Genomic DNA, 22,626 nt, shown 5'->3' on the forward strand with positions numbered 1-22,626 from the left:
AGATCTTGAAGTTATAGTGATACAGTATCAAACAAACCGTAAAGCAGAGTAAAATAAAGCAACATCTCCACAATGCAAAAAGAAAAAATGCAATGGAATAAGGGTAAAGAAACTACATTTAAATGTTAGTACTATGACCAAAGGTGACTATTTTCTGTGTCAAAATGTTAAGAGTGGTGAAATTGAAGAGAATTTTCTGTAACTTTTATAGATTTTTGTTATCAAATTTTCTGTGATGGTCAGATTTTTCTTTGAAAATCCAGAAACATAAGGTAAAATAAATAATTTATTAGATAACAACTTACATTCAACCTGTTATACACATTTGATTTTAAACTCTTTCAGACTTTAATTTCTAAGGGGCTAAAGATTTTTGATAAAAAGCAGGAAGTCAAATCTGGACTGATGGATCCATTGCTTTTATAAAAAAATTTTTTCTCATTAAGGTTTTAATGTAGTATAAATGAAAATTCTCACTTTAAAAATTAAAGTTTCCATTTAATTTTTTAGAATAAAGATTTAGTGTACAAATACAGCCAAAAGCCAACAGAAAAATAGCTTTGCTCTGTTATTTCTGTACGAAAGCACTGCAATTACTCAGAATAGGCCAAAAGGAAAAAAAAAAAAAAAAATGCAATCCTCTGAGTTCTAGGCTTCACAAAAGGACCACATATTATACTATGTGCATCAATTTGATGTGCAAATGTGCAATAAATATATACATATAAATTCCTATCTACATCATTCTAGAGTATTCATAGATCAAGCATTGCTTCTTTTAGGTTCTAAAAATATAAACTTTATTATTTTAAAACTGGTAAAATGAAGTAACAGCTGGTGGAGTATCTTGTTATTATCATAGGTATTTTTCTGACTAAGTTATTTCATGTTCACATGAATGATTTTCCTGTTGATATAATATTAGAAAACCTTTTTAAGTGAACAATGCAAAAATAAAATAGAGGAAAGCAATAGAATTGGAAAGACTAGATATCTCTTCAAGAAAATTAGAGATACCAAGGGAACATTTCATGCAAAAATGGGCACAATAAAGGACAGAAAAGGTATGGACCTAACAGAAGCAGAAGATATTAAGAAGGGGTGGCAAGAATACACAGAAGAACTGTACAAAAAGGGTCTTAATAACCCAGATAGCCACAATGATGTAACTTAGAGTCAGACATCCTGGAGTGTGAAGTCAAGTGGGACTTAGGAACCATTACTACTAACAAAGCTAGTGGAGGTGATGGAATTTCAGCCGAACTATTTCAAATCCTGAAAGATGATGCTGTTAAAATGCTAAATTTGGAAAACTCAACAGTGGCCACAGGACTTGAAAAGATCAGTTTTCATTCCAATCCCAAAGAAGGGCAATGTTAAAGAATGTTCAAAATACCACACAATTGTGCTCATTTCATGTGCTAACAAGGAATGCTCAAAATCCTTCAAGCTGGGCATCACTTGTGTGTGAATCAAGAACTTCCAGATGTACAATCTATATTTAGAAAAAGCAAAGGAACCAGAGATCAAATTGTCAACATTTGCTAGATCATAGAAAAAGCAAGGGAATTCCAGAAAAAAAGCGGATATTTCTGCTTCATTGGCTAAACTAAAGCCTTTGAATATTTGGATCACAACAGAGAGAAATACTTAATGAGATGGGAATATCAGACACCTTACCTGTCTCCTGAGAAACCTGTATACAGGTCAAGAAGCAACAGTTAGAACTGGACATGGAAAAATGGACTGATTCAAAATTGGGAAGGGAGTCCATCAAGGGTGAAAATCGTCACCCTGCTTATTTAACTTATATGCAGAGTACATCATGTGAAAAACACAAGCTGGAATCAAGATTGCTGGGAGAAATATAATAACCTCAGATATGCAGATGACACCACCCTAAGGGCAAAAAAAAGGGAAGAGGAACTAAAGAGCCTCTTGATGAAGGTGAAAGAAGAGAGTGAAAAAGCTGGCTTAAAACTCAACATTCAAAATACTAAGATCACCACATCCAGTCCCATCACTTTATGGCCAATAGATGGTGAAACAATGGGTACAATGACAGATTTTTATTTTCTTGGGCTCCAAAATCACTGTGGATGGTGACTGCAGCCATGAAATTAAAAGACACTAGCTCCTTGGAGAAAAGCTAAGACAAACCTAGACAGCATATTGAAAAGCAGAGACATCACTTTGCCAACAAAGGTCTATATAGTCAAAGCTATGGTTTTTCCAGTAGTCATATATGCATGTGAGAGTTGAACCATATAAAAGACTGAGTGCTGAATTGTGCTGGAGAAGACTCTTGTGTGTCCCTTGAACAGCAGGGAGATCCAACCAGCCAATCCTAAAGCTAATCAACCCTGAATATTCATTGGAAGGATTGATGGTGAAACTGAAGCACCAGTTCTTTGACTACCTGATGCGAAGAACTGACTCTTTGGAAAAGACCCTGATGCTTGGAAAGACTGAAGGAAGGAGAAGAAGGGGGTAACAGAGGATAAGATTGTTAGATGGCATCATTGAGTCAATGGACTTGAGTTTGAGCAAATTCTCGGAGATAGTGAAGGACAGGAAAGCCTGGTGTGCTGCAGTCCATGGGGTCACAAAAAGTCAGACACAACTGAGTGACTGAACAGCAAATAATACTTAAAAAAAAAGAAAGCCCTCTGGAGTCATGGTTCCAGCGAAGAAGTGAACTGACGAACTTTGTTGCAAGTTCATGGACACTATATTTAACCAAGTGTAATATGATTCACACTTACATGAATCATAATAAAATATTTTCATATGTATAAAATATTTAATATGTATAAAATCAAGGGTGAGTCTATGATGGTAGAGAAGGAGGTATCAAGAATCTGTCCTCTCCTAGATAACAGTGGCACTGCCAGAATCTTTCTTATGTAACTGCTGTGGGACACTAGGTTCTACTTAAGGTTTACAACTTTTAGGTGTAGTGTTGGACAGTAAATTGCTGTTAATTTTGCTCAATTTCAGCTCTTTGTGTAGCCCATTTTCCCACCCTAGCCCCATGGTAGGCAGCTGTGCATGTGTGTTCCAGGAGTTTGAGGGAGTCAAGTTGGGGGAAAAAATGGATGTTGTCCTTCAAATATCAGGAATCTGTGTGTGTCACCAGTTGGTGCTTTGACCACAGACATGCAGACAAAGAGGCAAGCAGCCATTGTTTTTGTAGCTCCTCACAATGTTGTAAGCCCCTCCCTATCTGGCTGAAGTGACTTCCAGGGGGATTTCAGGGTCTAAGACTCTTTTCTCCACTTATTTTCCACTTTTTCCCCATTGGGGAGGCAAATATTAAAAAATCAGACATTCAAAGGCAACCATGAGTAAAATTAAGTGACAGCACATACCAAGGGAAAGTCGCCAACTCAAAAAAAGACCTAAGAAAACCTTAAATTTATACTTTAGGCTTATCTTTGACACAGAGACAATCTTGTATAACAATCAAAAAACCCCAAACAAAGAAACTATGACATAAACAGCAAATCCTGGGGAATAGGGTGAATCTGGTCTTCACCATATTGTTAGGTTCAAATGTCTAGTTTTCAGTAAAAATATATATCAAAAGGTATTCACAGAAACAAGAAAGTAAAATCTATTCAAAGGAAACAAAATCAACAAACTATTGCTGAAAAGATATAATGGCAGATTTATGAAGTTTTAAAAACAATTGTTTTAAAGATATTCAAATAACTAAAGGAAGATATGAAAAAAGTGAAGAGAACTACATGTGAATAAAATGGACTAGAGAGATAGAAAACCTAAAAAAAATGAATAAAATTCTGGAGCTGAAATTACAATTACTGAGATGAAGTAAAAAGATCACTAGAGAAATTCAGTCAGATTTGAATAGACAGAAGGAAAATAATCTGCAAACTTGAAAATAGGAAAATAAAAATGATTGAGTCTGAGGAGCAGAAAAAATAGTATTGCAGAAAGCCTAATGTATATAAGCTGGAATGAAGATTGCCAGGAGAAATATCAACTTCATATGCAGATGATACTGTTAGGGGAAGCACACTGATTGAATCCGCCCACTCTGGCCAGGCACCATAGTAACCATTTGCATGAGTTGTTTTATGACAGGAGATCCTGATAAGGAATATGGAACTAATAAGCCATCACCAACCGGAAGAGTTCGGGAAAGGTGGAAAGGAGACACCGGGTGTCCGTCCACTTCCCAGGATCCCCCTCACTAGCATCCATCTTGGCTGAGCGATGCGTGCGCCTCCAGGAAAGACTCTGAATTAAAATGATTGGCCAAAGACCACCCGGAAACTAATCCCATCACCATAAAACCTGAGACTGTGAGCCACATGGCAGAGCTGTTCTCCTGGGTTCCCTTACCCTACTGCTCTCCACCCAGGTGCCCTTTCCAATAAAGTCTCTTGTTTGTCAGCACGTGTCTCCTCAGACAATTCTTTTCTGAGTGTTAGACAAGAGCCCAGTTTCAGGACCTGGAAGGGGTTCCCTTTCCTGCAACAATATCACTCTAATGTAGAAAGTGAAGAGGAACTAAAGACCCCCTTGATGATGGTGAAAGAGAAGAGGGAAAAGGCTGGCTTGAAACTCAAAATTCAAAAAGCTAAGATCATGGCATCTGTTCCCATCACTTCATGGCAAACAGATGAGGAAAAAGTGGAAATAGTGGCAGACTTTGTTTTCTTGGACTCCAAAATCACTGTGGATGGTAACTTCAGCCATGAAATTAAGAGATTTTTGCTCCTTGGAAGGAAAATTATGAGAAACCTAGACAGCATATTAAAAAGCATAGATATCTTACTTTACTGACAAAGGTCCATGCAGTCAAAGTTTTGGTTTTTCCAGTAGTCATGTACAGATGTGAGAGCTGGACCATAAAGAAGGCTGTGTTGAAGAACTGATGCTTTCAAATTGTGGTGCTGGAGAAGACTCTTGAGAGTCCCTTGGACAGCAAGGAGATCCAGCCAGTCAATCCTGAAGGAAATCTACCCTGAATATTCACTGGAAGAACTGATGCTGAATCTGAAGCTCCAATACTTTGGCTACCTGGTGGCAAGAGCTGACTCACTGGAAAATACCCTGATGCTGGGAAAGATTGAAGGCAGGAGGAGAAGTGGGTGACAGAGGATGAGATGGTTAGTTTCAGTGACTCAGGGGAACATGAAGTTGAGAAAACTCCTGGAGGTAGTGGAGGACAGAGGAGTCTGGTGTGCTACAGTCCATGGGGTCGCAAAGAGTCAAAAACGATTTAGCAACTGAGCAAGGGACCTTTGGAACACCATCAAATGAAACAATAATATACATTGTGGGAGTCCTAGAAGAAGAAGAGATGGGGGAGGGACAGAGGAAATATTGGAACAGTAACTGAAGACTTCCCAAATTTGTTGAAAGATATGAATGTAAGCACCCAAGAAAGTCAGTGAACTCCAAGTAAGATGAACCCAGAGACTCATAAAAGATACATTATAATCAGACTTTCGAAAGACAGAATAATGAGAGGATTTTGAAAGTAGCAGGAGATAAGTGGCTTGTCATATACAAGGGATCCTCAGTAAAATTATGAGCAAATTTCTCATCAGAGAAGGATTCTTTAGGCAAGAATACTAGAGTGGGTTGCCATTTCCTTCTCCATTAGACTCACAGTATATAAAGTCAGTGTGTAAATCAGTTGCCCTTATATAGATCAACAGAACAATATGAAAAAGGAAATTAAACAAATTCTATTTATATATATTAACATTAAATTTGGAGCAGGAAATGGCACCCCACTCCAGTACTCTTGCTTGGAGAATCCCATGGACGGAGAAGCCTGGTAGGCTGCGGTACATGGGGTCGCGGAAGAGTTGGACACGACTGAGTGACTTCATTTTCACTTTTCACTTTCATGCATTGGAGAAGGAAATGGCAACCCACTCCAGCGTTCTTGCCTGGAGAATCCCAGGGACGGGGGAGCCTGGTGGGTTGCCGTCTATGGGGTCGCACAGAGTTGTACACACCTGAAACGAATTAGCAGCAGCAGCAGAATTAAAACAGGGTAAAATACTTTGGTATTAGCATAAAGGAAGTGAAATGAAAACTACCAATCATTGCTGAAAGACATTAAAGATGTAAATAAATGGGAGCACATCTCATGTTGATGGAATGAAAGAATATTTTTAAGCTGTCAGTACTGCCTTCAGTTGTAGTGACTGAAGGTAGGTATACAGCAGGTTTACAATTTCAGTGCAATCCCTATCAAAAGCCCAATGACTTTTTTTTTTTTTTGCAGAAATAGAAAAACCCATCATAAAATTCACACAAAATCTCAAGAGACCTCAAATAGCCGAAATAATCTTGATTATGAACAAAGCCAGAGGACTCTCACTTTCTAATTTCAAAACATACTACAAAACTGCAGTAACTGAAACAGTATGTGCTGACATAAAGATAGAAATAGAAAATTGAATAGCATAGCACTGCCAGAAATAAATCCTTACCTACACGGTCAAATGATTTGTGACAGAGATTTACAGGCCATTCAAGGGGTAGAGGACAGTATATTCAACAATTGATGCTGGGGAAAGTGTGGTACATTTGTACAATGGAATATTACTCAGCCTTTAAAAGGAAGGGAATTCTGAGATATACTGCCATATGGATAAACTTTGGAGACATGTTGCTAAGTGAAAAAATCTAGTCACAAAAAGACAAAAACTGTATAATTTCACTTGTAAAAGTTGCTTCAATTAGTCAAATACAAAGAGACCGGAATTAGAATTGTGGTTCTTAGGATTTGGGGAGAGAAGGGTATAGAGAGTTACTGTTTAATGAGTATAGAGTTTCAGTTTTACAAGACAAAGAGTTCTAGAGATGGATAGTGGTGACAGTTTCACATCACTGTAGCTGTATTTAATATCATTGAATCATTGGTTATCATTTAATATCATTATGTTATTATTTAATAGCATTGAGCCAATGGTTAAGATGATAAATATATTTTACCACAATAAAAAAATTGGGGAAAGAGATTAATCCAGAAGCACAGTAACTGCACAAAACCTCTGTGAAACTATATATAGCATATAGTTATTTGTGAAACTATATATAACTATATATATGTATATATACATACATATATATATATATAACACATTGTACTATATACAGTTCTCAACTTGATTATTTCCTTATCTACCTCTCTGAGAAAATAGGAAGTGAGAGCATCCTTTCACTAGAGTCAAAGGATTCAAAAAGTCTTTTTTCAGGACAACATGCTGGGTTACTGAAGGCCACCAGATAACTTTTTGAAAAATTATCTCCAGAGATGTCGCTTCTGGTTTCTCTCTTTTCTCTTGCAAAATCTCCTGAGGTGAGCAGAGGCATTCAGCATCAAATTGTTGCAAACCCTACTTACAAAAAGAAAGTCTCGCTTGAGCTGTGTCTCTGTGGCACCAGTATCTTCCCTTTACACCCTGATGTGCATGGCGATCCTGCCTTTAAAATTCAGGAAACTAGTTTGCACTGTACTTTCTGTGCCTTGATCCTTATCAGGCAGCTACTTCATGGTGTCAGACTCTCAAAGCTCTGGCTTGAACGATGGCCTCAAAAGCACATAATATTTAGTGTGATCCAATCCAAAATGCATGATTTTAGGTCTTTCAAACTTATGCACAAGTTGCCCTTTGCCTTAAAATCATAGTTAGCAGTTCTCAATTTAGCATTGCTTTTTTGTTGTTAGTCATTTTTGAGGATTGAATACAAGGTTTAACTATACAACAGTGAGACAGAATTTTTAGCAGTATATCAGCCCTTTTATGGCCTAGTGAGTATTAATAACTTTAATAGTCTCCTTTGGAAAAGATCTTTTATTTATTTTCCAAAAAGGATGTCATTGCTTAGTTTTGTTTAGAGTCAATTTTCTCACTACACAAGAGCTGTGTGTTTAATACTGTGTTGAAAGATTTCCTCCTTCTGTCATTAACATCTTTCTTTTCCCTCTTTTCCTTAATTTCTCCCCTTCCTTCACTTAAGTATATAATACACCTGCATGTATCCATTCAGTGATTTATTTTAAAAATGCATTTGAGTGCCATTCTTGCTTCAAGGCGATAGAATGGAGTGATGTCAATGGTGACACCTAAGAAATTCCTAAAAATAGGATTAAATAGCATTTGGAAGAGAAATTGTACAGTCAAATATGTACTGGAAACAAGAAGTAGCCATTCTCAGGATACACTTAGGAATTGATTAATATCTCTCATATATACAGCATTAAGCTGCTTATAAAGTCTAAGTATTCAGGGTTTATTTGGAGAGGCAATACAAATTAATATGAATGTAGGACTCTGTTTAAATGTCCCAAATCATTCAACATAATTTTAGCATGGTGTCTAAGACCTTTTGGGCTTCCCTGGTGGCTCAGTGGCAAAGAATCTGCCTGCCAATGCAGAAGATATGAGATTGATCCCTGGATTGGGAAGATACCCTAGAAAAGGAAATGGCAACCCACTCTAGTATTCTTGCCGGAGGAATCCCATGGACAGAGGAACCTGGCAGACTACAGTCCATGGGGCTGCAAAAGAGTCAAACATGGCTTAACTACTAAACAGCAACAATATAAGACCCTGCAGTCTAGCACCAATCTCCCTCTCAGTCACCATTAACCAGTCCCTGCCTATATTTGATGCTTTAATTCCTGTAGGTCAGTTGTTCTCAACCAGGGTCAATTTTGTTTTCAATTTCAGAGAATATTTAGTGATATTTGGAGGCATTTGTATTTGTCATAACTTGGTTTGCGGGAGTTGCTACTGAAGTGTAGTGAGTAGAGGCCAGGTACATGCCAAAATACACAGGGAAACCTTCCACAACAAAGAATCATCCAGCTTTAACTTCCAGGAATGCTGATGTTGAGAAGCCCTGCTGTGGCTCTTTACCCAGATTGCATCTTAGGCACCTGCTGTGACATCCTCTCTTTTCCAAACCTCTAATCACCCATCTTAAAATTTAGCTCAAAGGACAGTGTATCTTTAAAATATTATCCCAAGTTGGTTCCTTTGTCGTATTAATATTCACTAAGAGCATTTCGTCATTGCTTCAGCTTTTTCCCTCATACACATTAAGTCATAACTTAATTCTTTACATTTCTGTCTCCTGTACTGGGCTCCAAGCTGCTCAAGGATCAGGAAAATGTGTCTTGTTAACCTTTACAAATCCAGTGCTTGGTGCTTAACATGTTAGAGAAAGAATGGAGTTAAAATAGGTGATTGGTATTTTAAAGGCCAGCAGTGAGCTGCTGTCAAAGGTCAGTCATTTTTACTTCAGTAAATGATAACGCTTGGTACCCCCCTGCTAGCAATCTGAAGTATCATCACTGAAGATTTCTGAAAAGAGAGGATTTAAGCGTAGTTGAAGTGAAAGTGGCTCAGTTGTGTTCCACTCTTTGAGACCCCATGGACTACATACAGCCTTCCAGGCACCTCTGCCCATGGAATTCTTCAGGCAAGAATAGTGGAGTGGGTTGCCATTTCCTTCTCTAATAAGTGAATAAAACTGCTGTCGATTGGGGAAAAAGATCCACAACATTGTAAATCACTTATATGCCCCAATTCAAATGATACAATAGAAAAAATAAGAAAAGGAAATGCTGACTCAAGTCCACTCATGGTGACCTAGGCTCGTGTCACAACCCTGGAACCTGAGCAGACTTGGATCCCAGGGCTGGATTGTCTTGGATCTGAGGGTGCTAGGAAGATGTCCCTGGCAATGAGCCGTCTACTGAAGGACCGGGAGAATCTCCAGCTCTGGGGGTGCGGGGAAGTCCTCCTGCAGCCAAGCCAAGCCTACTGAACCCAAAGGATGCTGGAACGTCTGGGATGGAAGAGCTTTGAAAATTCTCCCGAGCTACAAGATTCCTGGTGGTTGGCATTCCAACTCCAGCCTCCTTCCTTGGAGTCACCCCTCGTACAGATGATATCACCCTCCACAGAGTGGAGTTGCAGGAATTAGTATGTATCTGGGAAATAAAGGTTAAGGGGGAAGAAATCAAGAGACACAGGTATAGTTGAAAGAGTGTTCTAAAGAACATGCTTATTTATTAGTTTAATTGTGGAATACATCACTATTTTAGCATTTTTGGTGGGTTCTAACAGGTCAAGCATATGTGGATATTGGCTAGAAAGCAAATGTTTTATCCAGTTGTGATAGGATGTTTTCTAGTTACGAGGGACTTGACCATGACATGCCAGAATGCCTAGATATGAGGCCATGACTGAATTAGAGATGCCAAAGGGCTGGGCCTCCAGCACCTTGCCTGGGCTAAAGACAGAAAGAGCTCTTTTGAGAGCTGAGATGCACAAGTTAACTGCAGTGCTTCTGATAAAGGCAGCACTTCTAGATAGATGACTTTCTAATCTGGCTATCCAGGCTATGCTGAAAACTTACCTGAATGACTTGTGTTTCAATAGCAAGTTGATACAGGGATGGAGTAAAAGAGATTCTGAGTTTGTATAGAGTCAGTACTTCAGAGGAGGGTCACGTATATGCCTGTCTCCCTGTGGAGTGAAACACAGGCAGATATTCTTTTCTTGACACATGAAAAGCTGCTTGAAACACAGCATTACTCTTCATTTTGTACCTTTTGGATATGTGTTCTGAAATTTCTAACCATGTGAGAATTTTAAAAAATGTCATCTTTACTTTTGGAAGGAAACTTGAAGGCTTATGGGACCAAGAAGCAGTAATTACAACAGAGCATAAGTAAATAGAAGGAAGAGAAGGATTTCTAACTAGGACTGCCAAAACAGAAAAATAACTTGAAACTTGCTGAGCAAGCCCTGGGAAATTTTCTGCACTTTTATAGTATCCAAAAAAAAAAAAAAAAAAAAAATTCAGTTTTGCCATTTAAAAATTACTTTTTCTGAGATACAGACCTGAATATGAAAATAATTTTTTTTAAACTCGAGATTTTTTTAAATTCCAGAATCAATTCAGTAAGATAGAAGGGGTACATAAAATCACAAGGAAGAAGATTTAAAATAAGTGAGGGATCACAGGCAAAATAATGTTTCTTTTTTTAAAAAAAGATGAATAAAGATAGGGGGATAAAATACAAAAGACATCTAAAAATATACTTAATACTTCTGAATATCCAGAAGCAAATGTGAAGAGAACATGTTTTGTTACACATACCCTGGGATCCATAAAACAAAAATATATTTGTCTCAATATGGATATCTGGAATGAGTTTCTTGTATATCTGCATGAAATAATAAATAAGATCCTAAACAACATCCTCATAGTGAATGCCTTGAAGGTGTCTTTGTATAGACTCTTCTGATCTGCTAAAGGCCTCAACCAAGCCACCTCTCAGGGCAGTTACTGCTGATGTTATCAAGTAATAAACATTACATTTTAGAGTTTCTATAGAAATGGAATCCCTGAATGTCTACTGTGGGCCCCAATGTGTTGCCTTCCCAGTTCCCACCCACCCATACGCTTTCTTTTCCCTGTAATTTACATAATAGTAAGCTGATAGCAATAATGTGTGCTTTAGAGAGATTGTGCTTATAGCAGCAATGATGTGTGCTATAAATTCTTAAAGAGATGGGAATACTAGACAACCTGACCTGCCTCCTGAGAAATGCAGGTCAGGAAGCAACAGTTAGAACTGGACATGGAACAACAGACTGGTTCCAAATAGGGAAAGGAGTACATCAAGGCTGTATATTGTCACCCTGCTTATTTAACTTATATGCAGAGTACGTCATGAGGAACGCTGGGCTGGATGAAGCTCAAGCTGGAATCAAGATTGCAGGGGAAACATCATTAACCTCCGATAGGCAGATGACACCACCTTTATGACAAAAGTGAAGAAGAACTAAAGAGCCCCTTGGTGAAAGTGAAAGAGGAGAGTGAAAAAGTTGACTTAAAGCTCAACATTCAGAAAACCTAAGATCATGGCATCTGGTCCCATCACTTCATGGCAAATAGATGGGGAAACAATGGACACAGTGACAGACTTTATTATTTTGGGCTCCAAAATCACTGCAGATGGTGACTGCAGCCATGAAATTAAAAGATGCTTGCTCTTTGGAAGGAAAACTATTAGCAACCTAGACAGCATATTAAAAAGCAGAGACATTGCTTTCCCAACAAATGTCTGCCTAGTCAAAGTTGTGGTTTTTCCAGTAGTCATGTATGGATGTGAGAGCTGGACTATAGGTTGGAAGGACTTTTTTCAGAAGAAACTACACTACACCAGGATGAGAAGACAACGACATCAGAGGTAGACAGCTTGCCCAAGATGCTGGACCTGATTCGTATGATCATTTATAATGTTATCTTGACTTCTTAGCCCTCTGCATGTAAATCAAATGCTTTTCTACCATAGGCCTGATCCTATGCTAGTGTTAGAAATTAATCCAATTGTCGGGTTTGTAGACATGTAAAAGCTCATTCTGCTTATACAAAAACGCTGTTAGACTTGTGCCATCCTAATGTCCTTAAACCATGGCAACAAGTCTGCTTCTAAATTGGAGAATTAAAAACAATAGCTGGAAATCAGAGTCAGGGCTATGGGAAATCCAAGATGGGTGCCTGGCTTTTCCCAGCTCCCTGACAAACCTCATTTTTTATTTGATGGGTTAAAGCCTCCCTGGCTACAGGGCCTCCACAATGAAAAATCACGGAATATTAAGTTTTGTAAATTGTTAAATTAAGTTTCTAGTTTTGTTAGTGTCTAGTGTTTACTAAGACTCACTGCTGAGACAGTTCCTTGTTACGTGATACTGCTAAAAGATTTAAGTAAGTTATTAAAAAGGACACTCTAGGTTAGTTTCTAAGGCTTATCTCAGTAACCAATCTTCAGATAAAGGTCGGATCCTCCATAATGTACAACCAGGAGATTGACACCAGACTATAATCATTTAACGAATGTGACGTCAGGTGACTTGGGGTTACCAGGCTTTATCTAATGAAAGTTCTTGACTTATAATTCTTATTTTACTAATTACTGCTAGCTATGGAAAAGGTCAGTCTTCATTCCAATCCCAAAGAAAGGCAATGTAAAAACTACCGCACAATTGCACTCATCTCACACGCTATTAAAGTCATGCTCAAAATTCTCCAAGCCAGGCTTCAGCAATATGTGAACCGTGAACTTCCAGATGTTCAAGCAGGTTTTAGAAAAGGCAGAGGAACCAGAGATTAAATAGCCAACATCCGCTGGATTATGGAGAAAGCAAGAGAGTTCCAGAAAAACATCTATTTCTGCTTCATTGACTATGCCAAAGCCTTTGACTGTGTGGATCACAATAAACTGTGGAACATTCTGAAAGAGATGGGAATCCCAGACCACCTGACCTGCCTCTTGAGAAACCTGTTTGCAGGTTAGGAAGCAACAGTCAGAACTGGCCATGGAACAACAGACTGGTTCCAAATAGGAAAAGGAGTACGTCAAGGCTGTAGATTGTCACCTTGCTTATTTAACTTCTATGTAGAGTACATCATGAGGAATACTGGGCTGGATGAAGCATAAGCTGGAATCAAGATTGCTGGGAGAAATATCAAAAACCTCAGATATGCAGATGACACTACCCTTATGGCAGAAAGTGAAGAGGAACTCAAAAGCCTCTTGATGAAAGTGAAAGAGGAGAGTGAAAATGTTGGCTTGAAGCTCAACATTCGGAAAATAAAGATCATGGCATCTGGTCCCATCACTTCATGGGAAATAGATGGGGAAACAGTGGAAACGGTGTCAGACTTTATTTTTTTGGGCTCCAAAATCACTGCGGATGCTGATTGCAGCCATGAAATTAAAAGACGCTTACTCCTTGGAAGGAAAGTCATGACCAACCTTGATAGTATATTAAAAAGCAGAGACATTACTTTGCCAACAAAGGTCCGTCTAGTCAGGGCTATGGTTTTTTCCGTGGTCATGTATGAATGTGAGAATTGGACTGTTGAGAAAGCTGATCGCTGAAGAATTGACGCTTTTGAACTGTGGTGTTGGAGAAGACTCTTGAGAGTCCCTTGGACTGCAAGGAGATCCAACCAGTCCATTCTAAAGGAGTTCAATCCTGGGTGTTCATTGGAAGGACTGATGCTAAAGCTGAAACTGCAATACTTTGGCCACCTCATGCAACGAGTTGACTCACTGGAAAAGACTCTGATGCTGGGAAAGGTTGGGGGCGGGAGAAGGGGACGACAGAGAATGAGATGGCTGGATGGCATCACCGACTCTGTGGACATGAGTTTGAGTGAACTCCGGGAGTTGGTGATGGACAGGGAGACCTGGCGTTTTGTGATTCATGGGGTCGCGGAGAGTCGGACGCGACTGAGCAACTGAACTGAATTGTCCATTTCTCTTTGAATATTTGTGATATTGTGTTTTAGGTTATGATCATGAAAGCAAAACCATGTGTTATTTCTCTTTGTACCTTTAGAGGTGTTTGTAGAATGTCTATTACAAAAAAGGATGCTCTGTAAGAATTCCTAAGTGTTTTTTTCTCAAGAATTTTCTAGAAGGTCTGGAGTTAGCAATGGTTTCTCTGAGGGGAGAAACATAAAGGCTTTGATCCTCCTTTTGTAAAATCATCAAGTGTCTTCCATCGCTGAAATATCTCGGAGTTTTCCCATTCAATTACCTCAAGCCCCCTGTTACATGGGCAGCACTAGGGCCTCTTGTGGTGTTCTGCTAGGAGTTGAGTAGGGAAGACCATTGGCATCACACATGACGAGGGACATGATAATGTGTCTCTGTATCATATGACCAGGGGTATGGTAGTGTGTTTCTGTATCAGGCTCTAGGTGAGGCAGCAAGCAGAAGCACATGGAATTTGTCTACTTTCAGCAGAAAGTATCTATCCTTAGAGGAGCTTCCTTTACAGTGTGTAGGTTTGCTGTTCTTCACCCTGAGAGTTCATACATTAACCGGTGGTTAAGGGATTGTTGTTGTTCAGCTGCTCAATCGTGTCTGATTCTTTACCACCCCATGGACTGCAGGAGTCAGGTTTCCCTGTCCCTCACCATCTCCCAGAGTTTGCTCAAACTCATGTGCATTGACTTGGTGATGCCATCCAACCATCTCATCCTCTGCTGTCCCCTTCTCTTCCCACCTTCAATCTTTCCCAGCATCAGGGTCATTTCCAGTGAGTAGGCTCTTCACATCAGGTGGCCAAAGTATTGGAGCTTCATCTTCAGCATCAGCCCTTCCAATGAATATTCAGGGTTGATTTCCTTTAGGATTGACTGGTTGGATCTCCTTGCAGTTGAAGGGATTCGCAGGACTCTTCTCCAACACCACAGTTCAAAGTCATCAATTCTTCGATGCACAGATGTTTTTATTGTCCAGTTCTCACATCCATACATGACTACTGGAGAAGCCATAGCTTTGACTATACAGACCTTTGTTGGCAAAGTAATGTCTTTGCTTTTTAATATGCTGTCTAGGTTTGGTCAAGGGTGACCTCTTTCTCCGTGAAACTGTTTATCAGGTTCAGACAGAATGAATACTTGCCCCTCTATAGGAACTTAGCTTGAGAAAGAGCTTATTTCTGTGAGTGTAAAATTGTATAAAATCAAGGTAGAGAATTGTCTGCTGAAATCTGTATTCTACATTTTTGTAGATTGAGAGTCTGCAGGCTTTGTTAGATCCTTAAAAATTAGCTTGAACTCTCCAGCTTCTGAGCTTCAGGTGCATTGACTGGGCAGCCTTCAAACAGGCAAAAAATGGACAAAAGCAATACAGCCTCTTGACCTACTCTCTACAACTCAAATTGAGTGAAGATTATTTAATAATGACAATATTTTCCACAGCAAAGTGTACCCATAGAGTTTCCAATCTCCAGTGGCAATCTCATGCAAAATTGACTTTAACCTGAAATACCAGTGACATGTATTTAGACAAGTTTCCCCCACTATGAGGCAAAACTCATTATGATGCAATCACTTTAATTGCGAGTATATATGGGTTATTAAGTATCAAACTGTGTGTGTTTATTGCTCATTACTATATTTAGAGGTTTAAATAGCTTTACTGCTCTGAGAGGTGGTTATAAGCTTTCAAATATTTAAAACCTAAATGACTAAACTGTTCGTTTATTCCAGGTTCATGATTTTGTTTAGACGGGAAGAAAATACTTTTCGTGTGTAAGTTTCCATCATTGAATGAATTTCAGGCATGGACTAGAGGAGACATTGCTTAAATTAGAGTGTCAGTGGCTAGAGAGGCAATGTGGAGTTAAAATGTGGAAGCCTCATTCTGAACCATTCAGACTAAAATAACTTTTGAGGAAAATAATGTGAGACTACGGGTTTTACCATGAAGGGACATCTCTGTGGCTGTGACTCTTTGGGGCCAGAAATCTGGAATTATGAAAATTAAATACCTGAGGCTTCTTTCCTTTTCAGGAATCTGTGTTCAAGGGGAAATATATATTAATCACAACAGCTTAATTGTTCTAACTGCTAATATTTTCTTAGATAACCTTTGTTAAAAGGGGTTAAAATAATATAGAAGTGATAGACTTGCAAAAATTGCTTTAATTGAACTAAATTAAAGCCTTTGGGAGCTACACCAAAATATTATAAAAGTTCCTTATCAAGTCAAAACTACTGCTAAGAGCCATTTCCTGTTTTTTTTTTTTTAAAGATATTTAGGAGAAAGAATAATTTGAGAAAGTTTTCTTTTTTTATATAACAAAAAATAACATTAATTGCAAAGTGGACACTCATTTGAAGACATTAAAAGTTATAATTTTGAAGATTCTAAGACAAGCTTCCAGAATACATGGAAACATTATTAATAATCTATACCTTTCTTTTTTTCAGCTGACAGTTCTTATCATAACTATTTTATAGATACTCTTACATTATCATTGTGGTCGTGGACTAAAACTTAATCTTTCTGGGAAAATTAAAATTCTGATGTGTAGTTCTATAATTAATATATAACCTTTGATTAAGTTTCTTCCAGTCCTTTTCTCTGAGATTTTTAAGGTCTTCAGTTCAGTTCAGTTCAGTTCAGTCACACAGTTGTGTCCGACTCTTTGTGACCCCATGAATCACAGCACACCAGGCCTCCCTGTCCATCACCAACTCCCGGAGTTCACTCAAACTCATGTCCATGGAGTCGGTGATGCCATCCAGCCATCTTGTTCTCTGTCATCCCCTTCTCCTCCCGCCCCCAACCTTTCCCAGCATCAGATTCTTTTCCAGTGAGTCAACTCGTCGCATGAGGTGGCCAAAGGATTGCAGTTTCAGCTTTAGCATCAGTCCTTCCAATGAACACCCAGGATTGATCTCCTTTAGAATGGACTGATTGGATCTCCTTGCAGTCCAAGGGACTCTCAAGAGTCTTCTCCAACACCACAGTTCAAAAGCATCAATTCTTCGGCGATCAGCTTTCTTCACAGTCCAGCTCTCACATCCATACATGACCACGGGAAAAACCATAGCCTTGACTAGACGGACCTTTGTTGGCAAAGTAATGTCTCTGCTTTTTTTTTTTTTAAAGAATTTTATTAAAAAAGCACAAATGCAAAGAAATGAACAGAGGAAAATTTATGCGTCGAACCTGGACTGGTCACTTATGATAATATACATGCTACAATTCCATTCTCCCCAATCATTCCACCTTCACCCTCTCCCACAGAGTCCCAAAGACTGTTCTAAATGCCTATGTCTCTTTTGCAGTCTCTTATACAGGGTTCAGGTTACCATTTTTCTAAATTCCATATATATGCGTTAATATACGGTATTGATGTTCTTCTTTCTGGCTTACTTCACTCTGTATAATTGGCTCCAATTTCATCCACCTCATTAAAACTGATTCAAATGCATTCTTTTTGATGGCTGAGAAATACTCCATTGTGTATATGTACCAAAGCTTTCTTATCCATTCATCTGCAGATGGACATCTAGGTTGCTTCCATGTCCTCGCTATTATAAACAGTGCTGCAATGAACATTGGAGTACATGTGTCTCTTTCAATTCTGGTTTCCTCGGTGTGTATGCCCAGGAGTGCAATCGCTGGATCATATGGCAGTTCTATTTCCAGTTTTCTGAGGAATCTCCACACTGTTCTCCATAGTGGCTGTACTAGTTTGCATTCCCACCAACAGTGTAAGAGGGTTCCCTTCTCTCCACACCCTCCCCAGCACTTATTGCATGTAGACTTTTGGATAGCAGCCATTCTGACTGGTGTGAAATGGTATCTCATTGTGGTTTTGATTTGCATTTCTCTGATGATGAGGGATGTTGAGCATTTTTTCATGTGTTTATTAGCCATCTTTATGTCTTCTTTGGAGAAATGTCTGTTTAGTTCTTTGGCCCATTTTTTGATTGGGTCATTTAGTTTTCTGGAATTAAGCTGCAGGAGCTGCTTGTATAATTTGGAGATTAATCCTTTATCAGTTGCTTCATTTGCTATTATTGTCTCCCATTCTGAAGGTTGTCTTCTCACCTTGCTTAGAGTTTCCTTTGCTGTGCAGAAGCTTTTGATTTTAATTAGGTCCCATTTGTTTATTTTTGCTTTTATTTCCAATATTCTGGGAGGTGGGTCTTGGAGGATCCTGCTGTGATTTATGTCGGAGAGTGTTTTGCCTACGTTCTCCTCTAGGAGTTTTATAGTTTCTGGTCTTACATTTAGATCTTTAATCCATTTTGAGTTTATTTTGGTGTATGGTGTTAGGAAGTGTTCTAGTTTCATTCTTTTACAAGTGGCTGACCAGTTTTTCCAGCACCACTTGTTAAAGAGACTGTCTTTTCTCCATTTTATATTCTTGCCTCCTTTGTCGAAGATAAGGTGTCCATAGGAGCGTGGGTTTATCTCTGGGCTTTCTATTTTGTTCCATTGATCTATATTTCTGTCTTTATGCCAGTACCATACTGTCTTGATGACTGTGGCTTTGTAATAGAGCCTGAAGTCCGGCAGGTTAATTCCCCCAGTTCCATTCTTCTTCCTCAAGATTGCTTTGGCTATTCGAGGTTTTTTGTATTTCCATACAAATTGTGAGATTATTTGTTCTAGTTCTGTGAAAAATATTGTTGGTAGCTTGATAGGGATTACATTGAATGTATAAATTACTTTGGGTAGTATACTCATTTTTACAATATTTATTCTTCCAATCCACGAACACGGTATATTTCTCCATCTATTCATGTCCTCTTTGATTACTTTCACTAGTGTTTTATAGTTTTCTATGTACAAGTCTTTTGTTTCCTTAGGTAGATATATTCCTAAGTATTTAATTGTTTTCATTGCAACAGTGAATGGAATAGTTTCCTTAATTTCTCTTTCTATTTTCTCATTATTAGTGCATAGGAATGCAAGGGACTTCTGTGTGTTGATTTTATATCCTGCAACTTTGCTGTAATCATTGATTAGCTCTAGTAGTTTTCTGGTAGAGTCTTTAGGGTTTTCTGTGTAGAGGATCATGTCATCAGCGAACAGTGAAAGCTTTACTTCTTCTTTTCCAATTTGTATTCCTTTTATGTCTTTTTCTGCTCTGATTGCTGTGGCCAAAACTTCCAGAACTATGTTGAATAGTAGTGGTGAGAGTGGGCACCCTTGTCTTGTTCCTGACTTTAGGGGAAATGCTTTCAGTTTTTCACCATTGAGGATAATGTTTGCTGTGGGTTTGTCATATATAGCTTTTATTATGTTGAGGTATGTCCCTTCAATTCCCACTTTCTGGAGAGTTTTTATCAAAAATGGATGTTGAATTTTGTCGAAGGCTTTCTCTGCATCTATTGAGATAATCATATGATTTTTATTTTTCAGTTTGTTAATGTGGTGTATTACGTTGATTGATTTGCGTATATTGAAGAATCCTTGCATTCCTGGGATAAAGCCCACTTGGTCATGATGTATGATCTTCTTAATGTGTTGTTGGATTCTGATTGCTAGAATTTTGTTAAGGATTTTTGCATCTATGTTCATCAGTGATATTGGCCTATAGGGGATTAGGGTGATGGTGGCCTCATAGAATGAGTTTGGAAGTTTCCCTTTCTCAGCTATTTTCTGGAAGAGTTTGAGTAGAATAGGTGTTAGCTCTTCTCTAAATTTTTGGTAGAATTCAGCTGTGAAGCCGTCTGGACCTGGGCTTTTGTTTGCTGGGAGATTTTTGATTGCAGTTTCAATTTCCGTGCTTGTGATGGGTCTATTCAGATTTTCTATTTCTTCCTGGTTCAGTTTTGGAAAGTTGTACTTTTCTAGGAATTTGTCCATTTCTTCCAGGTTATTCATTTTATTGCCATATAATTGCTGATAGTATTCTCTAATAATCCTTTGTATTTCTGTGTTGTCAGTTGTGATCTCTCCATTTTCATTTCTAATTTTATTGATTTGGTTCTTCTCCCTTTGTTTCTTGATGAGTCTGGCTAGTGGTTTGTCAATTTTATTCACCTTCTCAATTTTATTCACCTTCTGCTTTTTAATATACTATTTAGGTTGGTCATAACTTTCCTTCCAAGGAGTAAGCGTCTTTTAATTTCATGGCTGCAGTCAGTATCCACAGTGATTTTGGAGCCCAAAAAAATAAAGTCTGACACTGTTTCCACTGTTTGCCCATCTATTTCCCATGAAGTGATGGGACCAGATGCCATGATCTTTGTTTTCTGAATGTTGAGCTTCAACCAACCTTTAAGGTCTTAGGCATCCATAACAGTTCTGATCCATGCCTGAAGGAAAAAGTTTGACCCAACACCCTTCAGGGACTATTGAGTTGATGTAAGGGGCCAAGAACACACCCAAGAGAAAACTGCTGCCCTTTCAAACAACCTTTACAGTGTGGTAGCTTTGCAGTGAACAGACTGTGCTGAAAGAGAATTCTGCTATAGCAGGTGGTTCTGAACATTAAATCTTACTCAAACATTTCTTCACTCAAGATAGAATTCTAAGAGACTAACTCACCTGCTTGAACAACCCTTTTAACTACTGGTAAGAGTGAAATCATTTAGAAGTGTCATCAGCTATTTGTTTTTCTTTTCTATTAATGTGAAATTTCGCTGATATTTATTAGATCTTCTTTCTGTATAACACTACATTGAGAAGCTAAATACATAGAATGCATTTCTTGCTGCTGAGACTAACCACTCCCTCCTCTAAATAAACGTCTTGACTATATAATGTTAAAAACTGAAATTCAGCTAAGTAAATTTTACAGATCTTATTGGCTTTATTCAGTGACTCATGAATCGGGAAGCATCACATCTAGCAGATAGAAGGGAGCTCTAAGGATCTGTACAAAATGAAAGACTTTTCTAGGCAGGAGAGGGTAGGATGAGGGAGTAATGAGGAAAAATTGGACTGTGGTAAAGTCACCTTCCTTTAGGGGATGTCGGGTTTACTGGAAAGATTTCTTCACTAAGGTTGACCAGGTAATTCCACATTGACTAGACTTAATCTTCACTCCTAGGAGAGGCTGCGGAGAAGGCAATGGGAAGCCACTCTAGTACTCTTGCCTGGAGAATCCCAGGGACAGTGGAGCCTGGTGGGCTGCCGTCTATGGGGTCACACAGAGTCAGACATGACTGAAGTGACTTAGCAGCAGTAGCAGCAGGAGAGGCTGCAACTGTAATTAAGTCTTGGTTTCATGATGTGGCTTTAGCAAAGTGACTCCATTTTGGGCCTCTTATCTTAATTTTCTTATACTATTAGAATATAGCAATTCTGTAAGACAAGCTTTGTTTAATTTCTACAGTCCAGAGACCCTGATGCCAAAGTTACTTGATAATGATGATTACTTAATGGTGACCACCTGGTACACATCTGCTTATTGCATGTTTGGACCATTGTTTAGAAACAGTAGTTCACCAGTTGTGACCTGGTGCCTAGAGGCAAGTAACCTGGAATTAACGTCTAATGCTGACATTATTTATTCAATCATTTAATAAATATTTGCTGAATTCTTCTGATGTGTAATACATTATTTCAGAAACATTGAAAGGCACAAATTCTGTCCCCAATAGGCCGACTATATATTAGGGAAGACAAAAACTTTACACAAATTACTATAATGAAAAGTAAAATAAAAACAGCCATGATTTCAAATTATAGGGAAAAAAATAGATTACTAAAAAATTGCTAGGGAGAGCATTGCTGATGATAGTGTAAATTAGTACCAACTTGGGAGCAATTTAGCAATGTCTATCAAAAGATCCAGGAATTCTTCTTGATTCAGAAATTCAACTTTTAGGAATTTGTCTTGCAGATATATTTTTCCAAGAAATTTATGTAGTGGTATTCTTTATTTTAAATTAATTCATTTATTTTAATTCGAAGATAATTACTTTAAATATTGTGATGGGTTTTGCTATACATTAACATGAATTGGCCATTGGTATACATGTGACCCCCAACCTGAACCCAATATTCTTAATATTTATAAAAAGACAATTGAAGGTACCTATCTATAGACTTACAAATAATATAATAATGGCAGTTAAAAAAGATAAGCCACCCCCTGGCATGATGCATAAAGTCACTTTAACCATAAAAATAAGATAATTATAATTTAAAGGAAATTGTGCAAAACACCTTTGCAGTACAACTCAAAAGTGTCAGTGACAAGGGAAGATTGAGGAAATGTTAAAGATTGCAGATATGAGGTTGTATGACAGAAAAATGAGGTATAAGACACCGGC

The sequence above is a fragment of the Moschus berezovskii genome, chromosome 10, assembly GCF_049115385.1.
Source record: "Moschus berezovskii isolate FMDL1 chromosome 10, NW_MosBer_1.0, whole genome shotgun sequence".
NCBI classification, from domain to species: Eukaryota; Metazoa; Chordata; class Mammalia; order Artiodactyla; family Moschidae; genus Moschus; species Moschus berezovskii.